At 33.1% G+C, this 22,812-nt stretch overlaps 1 long non-coding RNA gene across 1 annotated transcript in view; it reads left to right on the plus strand.

The window, feature by feature from the left end:
* Positions 1-19,160: 19,160 nt before the first annotated feature.
* The window catches only part of LOC125360825, a 31,298-nt gene continuing 27,646 nt past the window's right edge, over positions 19,161-22,812 (plus strand). Inside the window, exon 1 of the long non-coding RNA XR_007212811.1 lies at positions 19,161-19,414. This is a non-coding gene — a long non-coding RNA (uncharacterized LOC125360825). The remainder of the gene's footprint in view (positions 19,415-22,812) is intronic.

Here is a 22,812-nt window from a genome sequence, read left to right on the forward strand (position 1 = left end):
GAACTCCTGGTATATTACATTCAACAAAGGAATCTTACATCAGCCCTTACTTCCAAATTGAATTGGATGTTAAGTTACCACACTAAGGAAAATAAAGATATAAGAAATAATCAAGCACTTTATGCAGGGAAGACATTCAATTCCCATGATGGATGTTATAAAGCTTCCATGAACAAACTGCATGGAACAAAACATTTGTAAAGATACAGGTAAAAAGAATATGGAAGGATAAATTATTGTAATGCATGTTGTCATGTTTTGAAAATACATGCTACAAAAATGAATACTTCTGGAAACTTATAAGTCATTCAAATATCAAGTCATTCAAATCTTTAATCTCCAGGAATAAAATTTTACCATATTCCTAACTTTCAAGGATAAAATTATACACTGTATATATCTACAGTGTGAAGTTTGATGTCAATTTTCATTTTCCCATTTACAAAATGTTCTCAAGTCTGTCTGAATATCTTACCATTCATCATTAACTTGTACTAAACCTCCTTCCTCACTGTACTATGTATGATTAAAGGAACACTAGCATTCAGTCTTTCATCACACTGATATCCATCCCCTCATCAACTCCATCAAAGCCTTATATTCCCCCATTGTTTTTATTAACATGAGCCCTGGCAGGAAATGATGGCACTTATATTCTGTAAACTGAGGAGACTTTAATAAAGTATTGCTCAGTAAATTATGAGCAGGATATTATAGTGATTGCCCTCCTTGTTATAGGTGTGTTAAAGCTCAGTGTTCCTAGGACTGAGAAGGAAAAAGACAAGTTTTTAAATCACAAAAAGAAGATCATCCCAAGGAAAAGGCCATCTAGTAGGATTTTAGCTTAAAGGATTTAGTAGCCATGGGGTAGCACTCCTGCCCCATAGGAAAGAAGCAAGATAGAGTTATCTAAATTGATTCGTTTACCTCACCAATTCTTTTGTCAGGGCTTACTATCATGACAAATAAAAACTAATGGAAGAGGAAAAGGAAGCCTCTTGATGCAATCCCAACTTTCCAGTCAGATGTTTATGAACACAGAGTATATTGAAGAGGGGCAGATGTAAAGGAGACTACATATGCTGGAACGAATGGGGAATATGTATACTACTTCTATAGACAGCAAAGTGATATATGTTAGTATTTATTAAAGGATTGGATTGCAGTGGAAGAAGTATCATACTGAGTAGAAAGAAATACAATACTTTATGTAATTGTAATTGACTCCAAGCCAAAAGCCTAAATAAAACCCTTCATAATAGCTGCCATTTTTTCAGTATCCACTTCTTTTTTTAAAATTTTTATTGTCAAACTGATGTACAGAGAGGTTACAGTTTCATACATTAGTCATTGGATACATTTCTTGTACTGTTTGTTACCTCTCCCCTCATTCTCCTCTCCTCCATCCCCCTCTCCCTTTCCCCCATGAGTTGTTCAGTTGGTTTACACCAAACAGTTTTGAAAGTATTGCTTTTGTAATCGTTTGTCTTTTTAGCCTGTGTCTCTCGATTTTGGTATTCTCTTTCAGTTCCCTAGTTCTAATACCAGTATACACAATTTCCAATGTACTCAGAAGAGATACAGAGATAGTGCAGGTACAACCACAGGAAGGGGATACAAGAGGGTCATCAGTAATAGAAGCTACGGTTTCACATCACATGTTGAATATAATTACAACAGTGATATAACAGTCGTTTCCATAACATGGAGTTCATTTAACTTAGCATTATCTTAGTCATTCATAAGGTCATCGCTATTTGGCTGTTGTGATCCTCTGCTGTGACTAGCCTAAACCTGTGCTAATTATTCCCTATGAGGGAGACCATAGAGTCCATGTTTCTTTGGGTCTGGCTCACTTTACTTAGTATAATTTTTTCCAGGTGCTTCAATTTCCTTTCGACAACTTCTAACATTAAATCTATCTATAGCTTCACTTGCCTATCTAGGAACATGTTTTTTTCAATGTACAGTTCATGTACTCATAAAATTCTTCAAGATTCCTCCCTTATTCTTACTAATATATTTCTCATTCATATTTCTGAAATAACATTCAGATGACACATAGATTCATTAGGAATGTGCATGGGACATTCCATCACAAATAGATACTTGGAGGAGAGCTATTAATATCACAAAAAACTGTACCAGTTGATCACCCATAAATGTGCACAAAGACACAATAGTCATTTCCACATAAGTATGTGTATTGCATACACAATGAACACTATTATTTCTCTAAGACAGCTCACTAAAACCACAAGGAGAAAATAAACATTTTTTCCAACTGGAACATTTTCAATACTCATAATTATCAAGGTCAGCTCTCTGACAATGAAAATATTACTTTGCATTACCATGCAGAACCATTGTATTGCTTCTGTTTATTTCCAACTGCCCTCTCTATTCAAATAGTGCCCTCTTGGGTCTCGAGATAAAAAGAAATGCAAACCATATTGAGTTATATATAGCAGAAAATTGCTTGTCTACAAGACAGAACATGAGAATCATCCCAATGACTTAGTTAATCTATGATGACTTTCTATGATCATTCCTTTGAAATAAACACATAAAAACAACAAAAGATTAAAAAATAATTGAAGAATTCTATGCCATACAACACAGAGTATGGTAATGCCATCCTCTGTAGGTCTATGAATAATGACTTAGGAATAACAGGTGTCTCTGTCTGTACCAGGTGAGTTGAGAAGCACAGATCATGAAGTGACTTGAGGGGCAAAGTTAAAATATCATGGTTTTCATGGGGCTGAGGATATGGCCTAGTGGCAAGGGTGCTCGCCTCCTATACATTAGGTCCTAGGTTCAATTCCCCAGCACCACATATACGGAAAATGGCCAGAAGTGGTGCTGTGGCTCAAGTGGCAGAGTGCTAGCCTTGAGCAAAAAGAAGCCAGGGACAGTGCTCAGGCCCTGAGTCCAAGGCCCAGGACTGCCCCCCCCCCAAAATAAATAAATAATATCATGGTTTTCATAAATAAAGATATTTTAAGTACTAGTAAGGATGCATCCCAATTGTTCAAATTATAATACCATATTTCATTACATACATCAACAAACTTTGCAGAAATAAGAGCTGCAGCAATTTCTTACTATTAAACACTTCTTTATCTTACAATCATATACAAGTTTGTATAAAAATTCTCATTGCAGAGAGGCATGGTCTAGCACAGTGGATAATCCCTGAGCTAGGAGGACTTAGAGGTCTACCCTAAGCTAAATAATGAGATTCTCTCTCTCTCTCTCTCACCTCTCTCTAGCTACAAAACAACTAAATAACTACAAAAGATATATTTGCTAAAATATGTTGTGTTTATTTTTCTGAATATAGGTTTATTATTAAAAAATAAGGTCTTCTGAAAAAAGCATAGATCTGAGAATTTCTCACTAAACATTTTAAATATGTTTTTTATTAGTAACTACTAAAATGTAGATACTTGACTTAGGATGTGGCTCAGTTATAAAGCATTTATGTCGCATGAGGATGGCACTAAGTTTAATCTTTTGAACCAAAATCAAATCAAATATAAAATAATTTAGAAATAATTGCTTGGTACTTAGATGAAATACTTAGACAAAATGGTGAACTCTCCCATGATCTCTGAGCAGGGAGGAATATTCCATGTTTTTAAATTTAAAAATTAAGAAATATATATTCAGGAAAAGAGCCAAGGTAATTAGGGAATTTCATTGAGTTATTGGTCAGCAAGGCTTAATCCACCTACACTAAAATCGAAAATGTATTCCTTACATAGTGACAACAAAATAGATAAAGGCAGCCAAATCTTCTGTAGAGCTAGCAAATGAACTTAACATGAATTATTACCTTCCTTCCTCCAGGTTATCAAATTTTGTAGTACAAAGAGAAAATCTGAATATCATACCTTCCACATTCTTTCAGAATATTCATAAAACTCTCCTCACTCACAGTTTCAGTTATTTCATCCAGTATCAAATAATGCATTGGAACTCTACTAGGTGTGCAAGATAGCAATGTTCTTTAGTTTTTGCTTTAGTTGGGAAGGAGACAATTCATAATTAATAGGAAAAAAACACCAGAAAACAGAAGTAAAAATGGATATAAAACCTGAAAGTACATTCCTCAAAATTGGATATAAATGTCTCACAGACATGAGAAAAATAGCATCACTGATTCCTTGGCCAATTCAAATTAAAAGCCTCAATAGCATCTGAACTATCACTTCTAAAAATGTTATTAAGAGTAATAACTATAGAAAAGAATGTGAAGGTAAAAGAAAAAAAAACATTTTCAAATGTCTTGCACAGCAATGTGGATGAACTTGAAGTGGAGTATTCTACAGAAAACAAGAGAGCTACAGAAGACAAATGCCACATGATCACATATGCTTTATTTAAATATGTCAAAGTAATAAGGGTAGAAATCAGACATACTATTCTCTTTGCCTTTGAGAAGAAAGTGTCCTGTGATAGAGAGGCTCATAGAGCAGAAAACGGTGACTTCATCTACAAGTTATAAAATAACTCCGAAATAAACAAACAAAACAATCTAGTTTCTGCTGAAAATTATGGACCTTGTAAAGGAGATGCCTCAAATGATATCATGGCCCTGTCTGAGTTGCCTATATCCAAGATTTAAGATAATTGTTGTTGCAACTACTTGACAGGTAAAACCATGGTTGTATTTCAGATGTGGGAAAGCTGTGAGATAAGTAACATTTACTTAGCAATTAACAACTAATATAATTAGAGTTGAATGAAAAGCAATTAACTTATTTATTAATGAATTGTTTACTAATATGTATATATAATAAATATATATATGCAGATTGAGAGAGAGAGAGAGAGAGATAAAGGAGATCAACAAAAAACTGTAAAGTCCAGTCCTAACTCTCAAGAACAGTATAGCAGAATAAAGATGAGCTATGGTATAGACACAGTTACAAAACAGAACCATGGCTTATAAAATTATAATGTGATTTGTATATACAAATATTTGACTATACATATATGTTTCAGAGAATCTATTCTAATTTCAAGCGTTAGATATTGACTTTTAGCAAGAGATTGAAATAAGTAGTAGAAAAGATCCTCCAACATTAAGAAGATGTTTCATGACCATAGCCAGAACACAAGATCCTTCCTGCCTTGTAGCCTGCTTCCATTAACCAAAAACAGATCCTTGAATTCATATATTATTTTCATTCACTTTTATCCATGAGGTTTGTTTTTTAACATAGTGACATGCTTATTATATACTGGATGAACAAATAATGAACTCTAATAATAGAAGGGAGTAGGACTGGGATATATTTGAAAAAATATATGGCTCATTTTAGAACTGCTCCATGATGAATATCTGGATCTGTATTATTTGAAAATTAAGCTGACATATTAGGATCATTCCTTAAGAGAATTAAATGAGGAGATGGGAGGAGGTGGTAAATTAATTCTAGTTTCCATGACTGTTTAGTCCCAGAACTCATAAGAGGAAGTCATAGTTAACAGGGTATGCAACTAGCAGAAGGGAATTGACAAACACAAGAGTCTGGAGAATGATATTTTTCCAAGTAGCAATAGTGTAGAATTGTAAAATAACACTGTTGATACAGAAGATATGAAATGCAGGATACTTGATCTAAAGGGGTTTAATACACACAATGACAAATGAGTAGTTGTTTGCTTTAGTAGTTCTTCATTTACTAGTTCCATATAAAAACAATATTTTCATATTGAAATAACATCTATTGACTGCTAAATGAAAGGATTATCAAACTTTCTAGGGTCACTTCTCAGTTTCTTAAGGTAAATAGTCTTTGAAATCAAGGCCCATAAGGATCTCAGTTTGAGCACATCCCACTTGATTCAAAACAGAAGTTCAAAACTGGAAGTGGAAAGTGTAGGTGCAAGGGATGAAACATAAGCAATGTTGGGTCAGAGTACAGTGATTGAAGCACTAACAGATATTTTCCTCTGGCTATTCTTCTTGTCAGATAGTTACTATAGGTAATAAATGTGTCTGCTAGACAAAAATGGTCAAAATTGACCATCATAAATTGGCCACTTATTATTTAATAGTCTTAGGTTGGATTTATGCCACTAACAGACCTTATCAGGCAATATTAACAACTCAAATTCATGCATTAATTGTTCTGCAGTTAACCAATATATTATTCTGGAATATTCACATTATAATTTGAGGCAACAATTGTCTAAATGTAAAAAATGCTATGAAAACAAAAAAAGTGGTTATTATAAAATCAAATCACTAATCTGTATCATAAAAATTATCTCTAGTAATAAAAATGTTATTAGCTCCTTCTGGGGAAGAAATTTAACTTTGATAAGATAGGAGAACCTAGTATAGCACCTGGGAGTAGAAGAGTTAAGCTATTTCTGCGAAGATATTTTATTAACCATTCAAAATAGTGGCCCTTCTTTAGAATTTTATGTTTTCAACTATTTCTCCTTTATTACTGAAAATATTTGGATGGAGAAACTGCCTGAAGGAGAGTAAGTGAATTCCCAGTGATTATAGGTTAGTGGAAAATAGAGAGACATTGAGCTCAAGGCAGTGAATTTCCAAATGTCAGGACATTTTCCCTAAGCTCCTCTGTGTGTTCAGATGGACTGCAATAAAATGTGTAATGCGAGCCAAGTCACATATTCGGCAGAATAGTAATTTTAGTGAGGTATACAATTAATTTAAAAATCAAGTACTACTCAATATCTTGATGAAAATACTTCAGGATTTTTCATTCTGTTTCATTTTCACCAAAATTTTAAATTCTAATTCAAATATATTTTCTGTATAAACATACCTGTTTTGACTTTAATAACACAATATCAAAGAATATGTATCTTTCTTTAGTTTTCAGTTTGTTCAAAATATCTTAATGTTTACTCTCACAGTGACATTTTGAATGGAAGACTTGGTAAAAGGAGTTTTAAAATTATTTTAAAAGGCTATATAAATGAAACAGCAATAAGATATTCTGGCTTGACTATCACTGTAATCAACCCAACTTACAGAGGCAGTTAGATTTATTTCAGTTCATTGATTCAGGAATTTTAGTCCATCATGGCAGTCAAGAAGCAGAGGGAGAGAGATTGTCTGCACTAGCTCATGCTTTCTCTCTTCTCCATTTTAATCCATCTTGGTTCCAATCTATGGGATGCTGCTGCTCACATTCATAACAGTTCTTCTCTGCTTACTTATTTCTTTCTGGAAAATTCTCACTCATATACCCACAGGGGTGTAAATCTCAAATACTTCTTAATTCTATCAAGTTGGCACTTACTAACCATCATACCTGAGATAAAATTTCTTAGATAAATGTTAGCTACAGGTGATAAATATGACTGGAATCTCAGAAAACAAGTCTTAATAAATGATACTAAATTGGAAATCACAAATTTCTGGCCACTAAAGATGATATTGTGGAGATGTTCATGCAGCAGAAGTGGAGTAGAAGAGAAAATGCAATTTTCTCTGGAAATTTTGGAATTTTTTTCTGGAATTTAAAGAACTGGTGGAAGAGTAATGGACCTTAATAATCCTTTCATATTGAGGAGAAATGTTAAGATCAATCAGGAGAAAGGAGAAAACAATACTGAAAGAATTTTTTTGTTTTCACAGAAATGAGTATTGAAAGTAAGGCCTTGTGCTTGTTAGAGTTAGATGCAAGTTCCATCATTTAATTCATCCTTCTAGTTCACCAAAAAAATATTTTCAAAAAGAAATTAAAAACTGATTAAAAGTATGCTGATTTGAAAATGGACAAATGGTGACCTTAAGAAAGATATGTTTGTGGTATACTAGGGTCAAAAGATAAATTTCAGTATGATAAACAGAAGGTTATCCTAGAGTAAAGCAGAGCAGGAAGTTTGAGAAAACATGACAACAAGTAAAGAAGAGAAAAAATATCTGATAAGGAAAGTGAATAGGAATGGTTGTATTTTACTTAATTAAAATCATATTTATACACCAAGGGAAAAATTCATTATGATGACATTAAAGGTATATTTGAGAGAAACATCATGATTATGAGTAAGACAGAGGCAGGAAGGAAAATTCTGAGTCTTAGGCTAGCTGGTAAAAAATTAATGAGACTTTATCTTACAAATAAAAACAAAAGGAATAGAGGCATGGCTCATACAGTAGAGACAAGAAGCCCTAACTTGATTTCTTGGTTGTACAAAAACAAATTAAACAGAGTTACTTAGTAAACTGTAACCTTATAGGATAAAAATAAAACTTAGACCCTAACATACTATAAAGCATATTTATATTATAAATATAATTACATAAACTTTAATAAGCTTTATAAACTTTCATAGTTGAGGAAAACCCAAGTATATTAATGTAATTTTTCTCCTGGCTGTTTCAGAATGAACAAGCTAGGACATTTTCTTTGCGAAGGAAAAAGCTAACAGTAGGAAATTTATTACTATTTTTATTCTCATAAGGCACTTCTTAGAGATGCAAACAAAACAAGCATTATTTTACACAAAATCAGAATTATCCTCTTCACAGGAAGTTGTGGATGACTTGGTTGATTAGAGATAGTTTTGTATTCCAGAGTTTCTATTCTTTGTTGATACTTAAATGTGTGAAGTACAGGGTCACTAATTAGAGAAATCACCATATTTTTAAACCACTTATTAGTAGAAATAGCTAAGAAAGTGATTGTAAGGTCATATGTAAAGGTAAAGTCCCAGAATTTATTTTACCTTATTTCTTCAACTTGTTTCTCCATTACAAATCACTCCACTTGCCACTTACTATTCTGGAAGACTTAGTGAACAAAACATTACATTTTGAGAAACCAAAGCAAAGATTATTCAGACTCAGATTATTAGAAATGAGTGGAAGAAGTAGTTTCACAATATAATTCACTCCTGTCTTTTGTGGGTGGTGATATGTATATCTCTCTATCTATATCTCTCCATCTCTTTGTCTATATCAATCTTTCTATCTCTCTATCTGTCTCTCTATCTGTCTCTCTATCTTCCTTTATGTTTGTATATATAAATCTTCCTTTCTTTTTTACAATTTTTGGTCATTTTAGAGGTGAATGAAAGTCAACAAAAAATCCATTTGTTAAATAGGAGTGTAAATGCAAAGGAAGGAACCATATTAAATCTTATGTGCAAAATTGTGGCACTCATCTTGGTTAAAAAGTCAAACGTATTTTTTCCTTGAACTCTGGAAGAAGTATTATTTTGCAAGAGTTTTTTTTTCTCTTTTGTTGTAATAATTTTGAAAATGTGTTAATTGGTAATTAAATTGACTTTTGTTTTGTTTTGTTTTGTTTTGTTTTTACTATAGACCTGGAGCCCTCGAAGAGTACCAAAATCAAGTGGGATTTTTTTCCCTAATTTTCTCTGACCATAGAGATAGAATTTGATTTTCTCCTTTTAATATAAGTTCAAAAAAGGGCAAAAGAAAATAGGAAATGTGAAGAAAATAATTAGTTGATGTATTGGTAATCCAACTGAAAATTATATACAAGTTGAGGAGAAGCAAAGACTGGAAATTTATTTGGATGAGTTCTTTGAATGATTATGTGTAATAATTGAAAAATTATGAAGCAAGATAGAATCTCTATGTATCCATTAGATAAAAGATTTTCAAGAATAAATGCTTTGAAACAAGATATAGTATGAGTTAAAAGTAATATCAAACACTCAACTCCTGCTTTGTGTGGGGTGGGGGTTAGAAGTGAAAATGTTTATTTTTACTTAAGAATGTAGTAAAATATTGTGACCATAAAGAAAGTAAATGTTCCCATCCACATTAGAAACATCCCCACTAGCATTTATTATTGTTAGTTTTCTTGATATTGGCCATTCTAACTGGAGTTAGAATGTTGTTTTGATTTGCATTTTTTTTTAATGAAAAGAGTTATGGAACACATCTTCATGTACCTAGTGGCCATTCTTACTTCTGCTGAGAAGTCACTCTTTTAAGTATTTACCCTCTCTGCATAGTTGTATGGAGGTTCCTCAAAAGACTAAACATAGAGCTTTCCTAATACCCACCAATTCCACTCCTGGGTATTTATCCAATTGACCATAAACCAGGCTACACAAATGCCACCTGTTGGGGACTCAGTTTTGGCCTTAATGGGGGAAGGGCGACAAGAGCTCCCGAGATGCTGCCCTTCCCCCAGCCCTGGGAAAGTGTTAAAGCTAGCCACTCCCACCTTCCAGCCTCAACCGGAAGAGAAGCAAGCCTGGCTTGGCCTCCCAGCTTGGCCACATGTCTAATGGCGGGCCCGGCCCTTGGGGGGGGGGGGCTGTAATCCCCACCCACAGAGGAAGTTCGTGACATCACCATGATGGACAAGGTCTTTAGACTATGCCTGGCCCTTTGGCCAGTCACCCTTCCTTTCCTGCCATTACCGCTACATAAACCCCCTCCCAATTAAATCCTGTGAGACCACTTCAAACATTAAGGTGTCTCCCTGATGTCTTCTTCTGCTACTGCTCCTGAAACGTGAGGGGACTGGGGGTGAGGGGAGGCATCAGCAGCCTTTCCTCAACTTAGTGTAATCCATGAGGGTATGCCTTTGCCTTCTGCTGGTGGAAGACAAGGCTGAGTGCTCTTTCATAGTTTCTGGGGTTCAGGCATTTCCCCAGGAGATAGGGGAAAAGGGATCTTTCAGGTCCCAACAGCCACCCATACAAACATGTTCATTGCAGCATTTTTTTTCCATAGCAAAGATATAGAATCAAACCAAATGTCCCATTTGAAGACAAATGGATGAAGAAAATGTGTCATATATACAGAATAGAATTCTATGCTACCCACAGGAAGAATGATATTGTACCATTCATAAGAAAATTGAAAGTCTTGAAAAAATTATATTAAGAGAAGTCAAACAGAGCCAAAGAAATGTTGGCATCATGGTTTCTCTCAGTTTTGGTAACTAGAAATGCCTATGAATATACAAGTGAACACAAAAAATAATATATAGACAGATATACATATATATGTGTATACACACATATGTATATGTGCACACACACACACACACACACACACACACACCAACTAGGACTCTTGACACTCACACACTGAGGCCAAAGGAGGATATGAATAGGAGTAGTTGACAAAGGCTCAATAGCCATGTGCATATGATAATGTAAAATAATATTTTATGAAATGAACTCCAAAATAAATCAACAAGAGATATTTTTAGTTGCCATTGTTGCTGTTTTTTGTTTCTTTTCCTTTTGTCTTTTTTGTTTATTTTTTGGGAGGCCAAGGAGGGCGCACAGAAAAGGTAGAATAAAGATGAATAAATACAATAATGGTACTCACTAGAAACTATGTGGAAAATGAACTGTATATCTTATCTATGGGGATAGGAGGGAAAAACTGGAAAAGAGTGAAGGAAAGGGAGACATTGTTCAAATACAATTGTGCTCATTACCTGATTCATATAGCTGTAACCCTATGTATAAATCCTCTACACTAACAATGAATAACTAAAAAAAAAAAGGAAGGGAAATATTAGTTTAAGCCACATACATGAGGGAATGCACTGCAAAGCTGATAAGTTACAGCAGATAGAATGATTTTTTTCTGAATCTGTACATGTTATTTGACAAAGAATATCTGAAGGTAAAATGGCGAACAAAGGTCTAGAAATGGCAAAAGTATTCTTGGTTATCCAAGTGAGCCAAATCTTCTCACATGAATGTTTAAAAGAAGAAATCCCTCCTATCATGGTCTATTAGAGGCAGAAGACACAAAACAAGGATCAGAAATGTTCAGTTTCTCGATTTCAAGATGGAACAAGTTGACAATAAGAATTACAGGTGACCTCTAAAGTCTCTAGAAGGTGACACAGCAACTCTGCTGTGTCTCAAATACCTTGTAGAAAGAAATATAGCCTAGCCCTGACACTATTTCCAGAATTTTAAAGTAATCAGCCTGTGCTGTTTAAACTACCATGTGTATGAACTTCATTGTAACAACTGTGAAAATTTATTTTTCCTAGAATGAAGTTAGCCACAGAGTGGAAGGTAGTATCTCCATTGGGGTACCCATTTCAAAAACTGTTGATATAAATAATTGAATTGAGATGCATAAAATGCTTAATAGAAATCTGGGAATACACAGCTATTTTCAGAAATAGTAGCTGTAATTTGATCTGTAAGTGCTACAAATCAGACAATATATTCCTACTGGTGAAATGATAGAAAATCTGTACATGGAATTAGTCCTGTGTAGCTTTCATTTGCTTTTCTGAAATTAGAATTAATTAGTTGTACATAAATAAATGGCTTTCTACTGAAGTAAATACAGAATGGTGTTCCATCTTTCCCCAAATATTTTATTATTATCATTTGTGTTACAGTTTTTATTTATAAAACTAATGAAGTCAATTGACCTGGAATGTTTGAAAAATACAATTTAATATTTGATTGTTTTTTTTGTTTATCTGCCAGCAAGCATGTTTTTATGCGTTTCTGTATGTGTGTATGTTTGTGTTTGTCTGTGTTTACATGTACAATCCTGAGCATACTTTGGGAGAAAAACAGCAACTATTCTTGTCTTCATCACTCTATATTTGGCTACATTACAAGCAGTAATAGAGACATGGTAAATGGCATTAGGTAATGTGAATTTTTCACGTTATTAGTAGTGATGTCTGTTAAGTGACCCATTTATTTGTAGAGCTGCCATGGATTCACAATTAATGAGAAACACTGAAATCAAGAAAGTGTTTCTTAGTAATTTGTTGGGAATCAATTTAATTGTCCTTTGGCATTCAGTGCTACTGAAACTCAATAAAGAGTTCACTAGAAGGAAATGAGATGATGAGTAAAATCTGGAGAAAAACAAGGTAAGGCATAGTTACTCACTATTTAAATTTTGTCCCAAGGACAACACTGTCACATTATGTGTAAATAAATGTCACATCATGGAAAACCTAAGTATAAGAATAAGGAACTTTGTGGTCTTGGAGATAATTCAATACTTACTTACTAAGAAACATATACCATATGCTTCATTAATTTTTATGCAAAAGTGAATTGGGAGAAATTCTTAAATCCAAGAATAAAAAAGAGTAACAACTGTCACATTAATAATGTCCTGTGGCATACAAATCGTTTTATATAGTTTCTTGTATTTGGAAATGCTAAGCCTTATGAGATATATAGGAGTTTTTATTTAAAACAGACCTTCTTAAGGGAGTAGTAAAGAGCAATAAGTGACTTTGGCCAGACAGCCGTTGAGGTTTTAATGGAAGATGAAAACTCTGAGTTACTCATTCAAAAGCTAGATTGTTGTGACTCAGTTTTCTTAGGATTTTTTTTCACTTTTATTTATCTTTGCAAATCTGTGTAGCAGTATGTTAAGAGAATATAGACATACATAAAGAGAATTAACCATTTATTCCAGAAGTTTATAAGATATCTTTCCTCTAATCATGGAGTTACAAAAGTTTATTCAAATGTTTTTTATTTATTAATATCAAAATTACATGAAGCATTTTAATCAGATCTTGCTCTAGTTTTGAGTGTTGATTCCACTGCACTACATCTTCCAATTCTACCTATTGTCATTTCTTTCTGTAATTTTATTTTCTGCTTACTTTGTAAAATTCATTTCTTTTGAATGAATTTTTTGTTCAATGACCATGATTTTGTTTTATTTAAATTAAAATATATATTATATGCAAATTTAATTACCATGTCATTTACAAATGTATGCAAAAAAAGTTCCTTAATTAGGCCTTGCATATTTATTTTGTTTCAAGTATTCTCTCTTTTATGGAAATTCCATTAAACTGAGATCGCAATACTCTTTAGAATTTTCTTTTTTTATTTTTCCAGATGATTTCACCTCACTATTTTCCTTTGCCTACTCACACATCCTTAGAATTTAGTTCCACTCAACCTTAATAAATTATCATCTCATCAGCTATAAGAATTAAAACTTTTCCTATGGGTTCATTGAAGGCTAGGAATCAAAACCAGTACTTGGCCTTATCATATGTAAAGAATGGTGCTATATGGAAGAGGACTGGAAGGAATGAACTTTCTTGTTTCATTTCTGATTTAAGGGAAAATGGTTTCGGTTTTCCATCATTAAGGAAAACCCTTCAATGCTCCAGGATAGGAAGAATTAACATCATGAAAACGGCAATATTGCATAAGTCCATTTAAAAATCCAATGCAATGTCCATCAAAATCCCAACAACATTCTTTAATGAGATAGGCAAATCAATCCACAATTTTTTTTGAAATAAGAAAAGACCCTGAATAGCAGGAGAAACCTTAGCACGAAGATCAATGTTGGAGAAATAACAATATCAATCTTCAATTCCAATGCAAATGAAAATAGTTTGGTAGTGGCATAAAAGTGGACATGAGGACCAAAGGAACAGTACAGAAATCCAAGAAACAAATCAATTGACCTAAAATTGTCTAACATTCAATAAGGAAGCAAAATATATATATATGCTGGAAGAGAGACAGCCTGATCAACAAATGGTGCTGGCAAAACTGGATGTCCATATGCAGAAAACTGAAACTAAATCATCATATATCACCTTGTACCAACATCCCTTCAAAATGGATCAAAGACATCAATGTAAGAACTTTTACAGGAAGAGGTAGGGGAAACAATACGACTCCTGGGCACAGGTTGAAACTTTCTAAGTAAAAATCCAGAAACAATGAATCAAAGAAAAACTTGATAAGTGTGAATACCTCAAATTTAAAAGTTTGCATATGACAAAGGACACAGGTAACAAGACAAATATTCATATTTATTTCTCAAAATTGTATGGAGTTAAGATGTGAAAAATATATTTTAGGGTAGATTAGAAGATAAAGGCTAATTTTGGATCCTGATTTCAGACTAAGAATAATCACTATATGCTTATATGGTTCGATACTGGAATTTATATCTCATGAAATTCATACTCATGTATACAGAATTATCATCCCAAAATATTTTTATGAATTTAAAGTTAATCTAGAATTATTCAAATAAAAGGGAAAATATGCAACTGTATCTCAGTGTTGATGTGCTAGGAAACAAAATTATGTGGTTTCAGATAAAATGTGATTACTTATAATGAAGTCAGAGTAATACAAATTTAAAACATGCTCCCACATTGAGCAAGCTGCTAACCACTACATAAATTTCACAACTAGTAATTTACTTTTTTCTCATCTGAAAAGAAGGGAAAAATGGCATAAATATAACCTGTAAAAAAGGAAATTAACTATCTGGAAATTGTTTCAAAAGATCATTATTTCAGTTCCTTTTTTGTTAAACTATTACACAGTTCATTTTACTATATAATTGTTATAGTTCAATTTAAATAGAAAGCAGAAGTAATTTGATCTAGTAGAAACAATGTTGTGATAAAAAAATTGGTTTTAATATGATTTGATATTTTAGATTTTAACGTTTAATAATGACCACTGATAGACTACAATATCTATACATTTTAGTCAATTATGAGCCTAAATCACATTATTTTCTTTTATAGGGCTAATCTGAGGACTAAATAATAGAATATATATTTAAAATTCAATGTGAACTAGGCACTAGTGGCTCATTCATATAAACCTGCCTAATCAGAAGGTTGAGGTCTGAGGATCAGGGGTTCAAATCTAGCACAGGCCATAAAGTCTGTGAGTCTAAACTTCAATGAACTATCAAAAAGCCAGAAGTGGAGCTATGACTCAAGTGGTAGAGAACCAGCCTTGAGCACCAAAGGTCAGGGACAGTGCTAAAGGTCTCAGTTAAAGCCCTAGGAATATCATTTTTTTTTTTTAAAAAAAAACCTTTACAAATAAAAAAGTAACAATTTCACATTGCTGTTTGCATCTTTGCAAAATACTATACCACAACAAAACAAACAAAAGAATAGCAGGGCACAGTGGTTCTCTTTAAACCTAGTTTCTGGGGAAGTGAAGATACAGAATCTCAGTTGGAAATAAGCCCAAGCAAAAAGGTCAAGGTATTCCATCTCAACCAATGGCAGGGAAAAGTCATCCCTAAAGACATGAAGAAGCACAAGTAGGAAGATCATGCCCAGGCTGGTCCAGACGCAAAGAGAGATGCTACTTTGATAATAAACAGGGAAAAGATGGACCAGAAGTATGGCTCAAGTGGTACAGTGTCTACCTAACAAGCACAAGGCCCTGAGTTCAGGCTCCATTACTACTACTAAAAATAAGAATAATAAAATGATTTTAAAGGCTTGATATGGGTGGCTCAAACCTGTAATCCTAAATACTCAAGAGACTGAGATTAAAGGATAGCAGTTCAAAGCCTGCCCAGGAAAGTCTGTGATACTCTTATCCATGGTTAACCATCAGAAAATCTGAAGTGGCTCCAGCTTAAACTGATAGAGAGCTGGACTTCAGTGGAAAAAGCTCAAGGGCAACAATCAGGCCCTGAGGTCAACCATCACTACTGACAAAAAAAATCAAAATCAATCAATAAATAAATAAACTAAGAAGAGATGAAAAGTAAATATAAAATGCTGTTTATGCTACTTAATCAGAATTAATCAATATTCAATGTAGACATATGACAACATAACATACCTCATAGATATGTTCAAATTTGTGTCAATCAAAAAGCTAAAGCAAATATAAAATAAAAATAATATTTGAGTTTTTTAAAAATTGTAAAAACATTGTTCTCCAAATTTTCAGGTCTAATATAATGTGTCAAATCATTAGAATCATAACTGATTGATCTTCAATTTTACCTTTACCTATTTGTAGTACTAAATATCCAGTATCTATTGGCCTAATGACACAGCCAATGAATTTCAAGTGTCAGAAGGGATTTGGTTCAGTTGACAGCAAACTGCTTTAAAGAGAATTAGATCGTAAGCATTTATCTCTCTTCTGCATTCTGTTTATCCTACTACAACAAAAACATCTTTCCAAAGACAATGGCTAACTTTTGGATTTCATTTGTTCACAAATTATCAGCAATATATAAATATTTGGGTTTTTTTTTTTTTTTTTTGAAACTCTTTTCACTTGGAAACAATAGGGTTGAAATTCAGGGCCTTCTACTTGCTCGACTGGTGGTCTATCATACCCCCAGGTCTGTTTTTGCTGTTTATTTCTTTTTGATCTTGTTCAGATACAGTCTTGCAAAATGTCTCTTACTAGCCCTGATCCACCATCCTTTTACTTTTCCTAGCATGGGATACCAGTTGAAATAATGGTGTGTGTGTGCGTGCGTGTGTGTGTGTGTGTGTGTGTGTGTGTGTGTGTATGTCTCACTGGGATTTGAACTCAAGGACTTTACTCTCTTCCTTAAATTTTCTGATCAAGACTCCACTCAGTCAACTTCAACTCCACTTTCTGCTGTTTGGATACTAGGAGATAAAAGCCTCTTTGGCTTGCAATGTTGATTCTTGCATCTCAACCTCCTGAATGGCTAGGGTTGTAGCTATGAGCCACCAGAGTAGACTGAATAATTTTATTTTATCGTTTTCACTATGTTAACATTCTTTTTCTAATTTTACTCAATTTTCTCAATTTTAATGCTTACTTTCAATTAATTTCAATTTCAATGAAATTTGATGAACTTGTCAATTTTATATTCAAAACTGTGAAATATCAATGGAATCAACAGAATATAACAAATCTTCTGCAGCGGCACTGAACTGCCCAAAGTTTCCAGGATATTATTTGTTTCTTGCTTTTATGATTCTACCAATTTTAAGAAAAAAGGACCTCAATTTCTTTATTTTTAGAACTAATACTTTATTATTTTTTATTTAGAACTCTGTGGGACTTGAGAACACTGGCTGCTTAACCATTTATTTTAGTTATTTGTAACTGTACTCTGAGTGAGAAAATCATGAAGCTCTTAACAGATTGTAAGATCAAAGAAAATAGATGATACTAAACGGAAATAAGATAGCATTTGTCTATATATTTAGGATGCTAAGTAAGTAATGTGATCTCTAAAATTAGTTTGCTCTATTACCAAATGAGAATAAGAGAATGGTAACTCTAATGATGCTCTAGTAGAATTTATTACATGCTATAATTTTGTATTTTCTATAATTGAGAATCATTAATATCCCCAAAATATTCTGATGTTCTCCAAATAATACAAATACATTTATTGCATTAATATTTGTGGTTTTCTTTAAGCTTAGATGGGTGATTAAAATTGTAGAATAATTCAATTCCCTTATAACAATTATACTTTTTATCCTGTGCAATAATAATCCTCAGAAGGTATTTGAAATGAAAATTTATATTTTACTATCTCCCAAAATATTACAGATATCCTAAAGATTATCTTAATAATAAAATGTTTAATATTTAGTAATGACATTATTTTACATAAAAGATGTCTTATTTAATATCAGAAGGATTAAAGTAGATGTCCTTAATACTTTCTTTGGAATATGAATTAGGAGAAAGCAGGATTATTAAAATTCATATAATGAGATGATTTTTGTTGCAAGTAATTGAAACTTTACTTAAGAATATTTAACCAGCAAAGTCGTAGGATGAAATGTCTGGAGACTGACTTTACAATATATCACACTTATTAGCTCTATTTCCATCTGTCTATTTCAAACTCTGCCACTCTCAACATGATGTTAAATCCCCAAGGTTTACAACATGGTGCTAGCAGTTAGAGGCATTGTTTCTTCACAGAAAAACATCCAAAGGTGAAAAGGGCCATTTCCTTTTTTTTCTCCTTTCTCTTCATGAAAGAATGCTTTTATCAAGTATAAAAGGAAGGTAATTTATATTTATTATAATATAATTATAATTTATTATCAATGTCATTGGGGAAGGTTGAAAAAATAGATGCTAGTCATTGGTACCTGTGAAAGAAATACTTATCTTTTTTTGTGTCTGAACCAAAGTTTGAACACGGGAGCCTCTAGAAGATCTGATTGGGCTTGCTCACTCACATTTGCTACTATACCATTTGATCTATGCCTCTTATCCAGCATTTTTGCTGATTAATTGATGGAGTCTTGTGAACTTTATTCCCTAGGTGTTGTCTTCCATCCATAATTCTTCGTGTCTTAGCACCCTGAGCAGCTTGTATTTTACACATAAGCCACTTATGCCTGGTTCTGCTTTGATTATCTTGACTAACAACCAACATTCTTTGTAATTAAACATTGTCAAGTGAAGCAGGAACATGACTGTTGCTTGGGAGAAGGATATTGAAGGCCTAAACAAGTGACTTCTGTTCTTAAATGTAGGATAATACTGCGGTGGTCAAAATGTATTAATGAATAGGCATCACTAGACAATGTAGAGATATCACCTTACAAGTTAACTGGGGAGCTAGGAATGAAAGAAAATGAATGGGAGTGGCAACACAATGCATAAAGGATTAACTGAACAATTTCCAACTTATGATCCTCATTTCAAGGTGGGAAAAATTATATTATGCTACAAAAACTTAGAAATTTGTGGACCTTTTGCATTATCTTTTGAATTAATAGGAACTTTGCTATCACATTTTTACATAATAATTCAGTTTATAAAGTGCAAATTCATATTACTTTAGTGCATTACTGATAGAGTTTTGAATTAATAGATGTTTACAACACTGATTTCTTTTACAAATAAAAAGAGATTATGGCCATGGATACAGGCAATGCTTAGTAAAGACACCCACAGTTTCAAAATGAAAATCTGTGCAAAACACTGACTGCATGTTCCTATAGATCTTCATGTCTAGGTAAGTTCTACTGTTCAATATAGATTTTTTATTAGGTGAGGCATGGATCCATAATGGTAATAAGTTTTCCTGTTGGAGGTCTTTACGCTGAAAGGTATAAATTATGCAAAAATGCAAGTTACTCCTAAATCTTCTAAATGTGATGCCTGTGATTTAGCAGATGGAAAATATCCTAAACTACAAAGTGATTTCCAGACAATAAATGTATGTTGAAAGAAGAATACTGGGGAATTTAGTCACCTTAAGATTTCCTGATTGAGCTTTTAGTTAGAAAGCATGAAAGATTTAAGTGTGATTGTCAATGAGGAAAATGATATTGGGCTACAAGTCAAGGTGAGGCAGGTCTGTACATGAATGAATAATTTTGACATGAGCCTGTTTAAGAACCTCTAACAGTAGAAAGGAAACCAAGGGAAAACTGAATTTTAGGAGAATTGGTCAGAAAAATAGATTTGAACAAAACTTTGATGAGTTTGCTAAGCATCCTTCTCCTCTTAATAAAGGCCTCCCCAAAGCATTAAGAGTTTGAACTAGAGAAGAGTTAGAGGAGCAAGTGGGAAGATAAATAGTATGCTTGAAGGATCCATGGACTCTAAAAGTAGGCCACTCACATATAAAATGCTCATGACTTTCCTATTGGTCTGAATCAATTCACCCATAAAAATAGAAAAATAGTACAATTACCCTATTGAGTTGCCAGGGTTAAGTGGGTTTGAAAACAGAGTGTTTAAGAGTATGTCTATAAGTAAATTCAAGCTCAAAAATTATATTTGGCATTTTCCCCCTCTCCCTTAAATTTAAATATGAGAAGAAATATATCATGCACATATTTGAAATTGATTACCTTTGAAACATTCAGTTCAATATTTGAAAAAATACACTATATTGTGTACATTTTATTACCACTATTGACTTAATTCAGAGTATTTCTTAAAATTGACACTATGAGATAGGTCCCTTTATTAAAAAATAATGAGTACATTATATCTGTATATCTTTTCAAAGTGATCACTTTTCCAAAGAAAAGACAACTGTTAAGAGAGCTCACTGTGTTTTCAACACAGCACATGTTATTCACCAGACAATATAATAATGTCAGCAATCAGGATTATGTAAATGGAAAAGTATAAAAGCAGCTTAGTTCAATGGTCTCACAGAGGGTCATGCATTAACAATTTTATGAGCAACCATATGACAAGAAATGGATTTAAAATTTTAGCTGGTAGCATTCAATTGAATTATTTTCTTTAGAAGTTCTGAAGTTTTTATTTGAGGGCTCCATATGAGAAAAGGCTGTTGAATTTTTTCTTGATAGCTTTCATGGTAGACAAGGCAAACACACCTTGCATTACACAACTTGTAGCTATTCAATCTCCTCCTAAATTGAGGTATTTTTTAAATGAACAGCACTGTAAGTAATTACCAGTAGATAAAATGACATCACAAGTCATGTAAACATGCACTAACTAGAAATTCATAATCTAGTAAGTGATGAGAAAAAAGTCATAGAAGCATGGCAAAAATTAACATCAGTGACATCATTTAAGTCACAGTTTTAGGGGTAATTGGGGAGGTAAATAAAATAAGCTATTTTTATGCCATGCATTGTTATTTATAAGATGGTTTAATTTTTACAAGTATTTGTATTTGTATCAGTATCCCATTTCATTAATTAAATAACTGAGGCCAAGATTTCTCTATGAACTTAGCATTGGTATCTAATTAAATACACTTTATACTCCTGAAATTACAGTGAATAGACTGTGTCAGATCTATTATAAGTTCTTGATTTAACACCATTTGTAAGACATATCTCAGAATTACCACATATGACTTTCTAGAGCTATGGTTTATAATTGACTCTTTAATATGCATCTAAGCAACTGTGATACTTTAAAATACACAGGAAAGGTGTTTTATTGGCTAGAAAATTCAAGTGACTTTAACTTCTTTTTTTGTTTTGGCCAGTCCTGGAGCATGAACTCAGGGCCTGAGCACTGTCCCTGGCTTCTTTTTGCTCAAGGCTAGCACTCGACCACTTAAGCCACAGCGCCACTTCTGACTTTTTCCATATATGTGGTGCTGAAGAATTGAACCCAGGGCTTCCTGTATGTGAGGCAAGCACTCTACCACTAGGCCATATTCCCAGCCCCTATTTTAACTATTTTTAAATCGTATTTTAAAACCTTTATAGATTATTAAGAAAGGTATGGTGACACAGGCCCATTATCCTAGCTCAATGGAGTGGGAGGCAAGAAGATTGAGGGTTTGAGGCCAGCCTGGGCTACGTATTGAGATTCTGTCTCCAAAAATAACATGAAGAAATTTTTATAAATTGAAACTTGGATTTTGGGAGAATCACAAATTTGAAATTACAACAAACTAAGTGCACTGCATTGAATAACTATTAGATAAATTTATGAGTATTTATAAATAATGCACTTACATAGCTTGCACATAAATAATTCTTAAGAATGTATCTCCAGGGACTCATGTTTCTTCCATGTGTTGATGATGATGATGATGATGATGATGATGATGATGATGATGATAGTAATATAGAATCGAGGGAAGGAATTAAGGCATTATTTTTATTATCAAGTTTCTTACAAACTGAATTCCTTCACACTTGTTCCATAACATAATGGAAGTCTCCTCTCTGCTAACATAAAGAAAGGACATTTGTATTTTAGTTATCCTAACATCAGCTTTAAGAAACTCAGCATTAGTTGTTATCTTTATCTCTTACATATAAAAAGCCTTGTTTCCTTCCTGCATGATAAACACTATAATATATACTATAAATAGAGATACATAATACAGAGGGAGAAATCATATTAGAAGTTTACCATAAAATCATTTTAGAAGGCTTTGGGATCACGTTTATGTTATATTCTCCTGAAATAACATAATATGCTATTAGGATATGAATACTATTGATTAAATTAATAATTCATTCCAAGAAGATAACCATTGGTAAACTAATAATCACAGTGTTAGAATATGGCATACTGAAAGTAGAGTTGTTTGTCTTTAATTTCGAGCCTCATGAGATTATATTTTAGGCAGCATAAAGAAGTTCGCAT

This window comes from Perognathus longimembris, chromosome 12 (assembly GCF_023159225.1).
Source record: "Perognathus longimembris pacificus isolate PPM17 chromosome 12, ASM2315922v1, whole genome shotgun sequence".
NCBI lineage: Eukaryota > Metazoa > Chordata > Mammalia > Rodentia > Heteromyidae > Perognathus > Perognathus longimembris.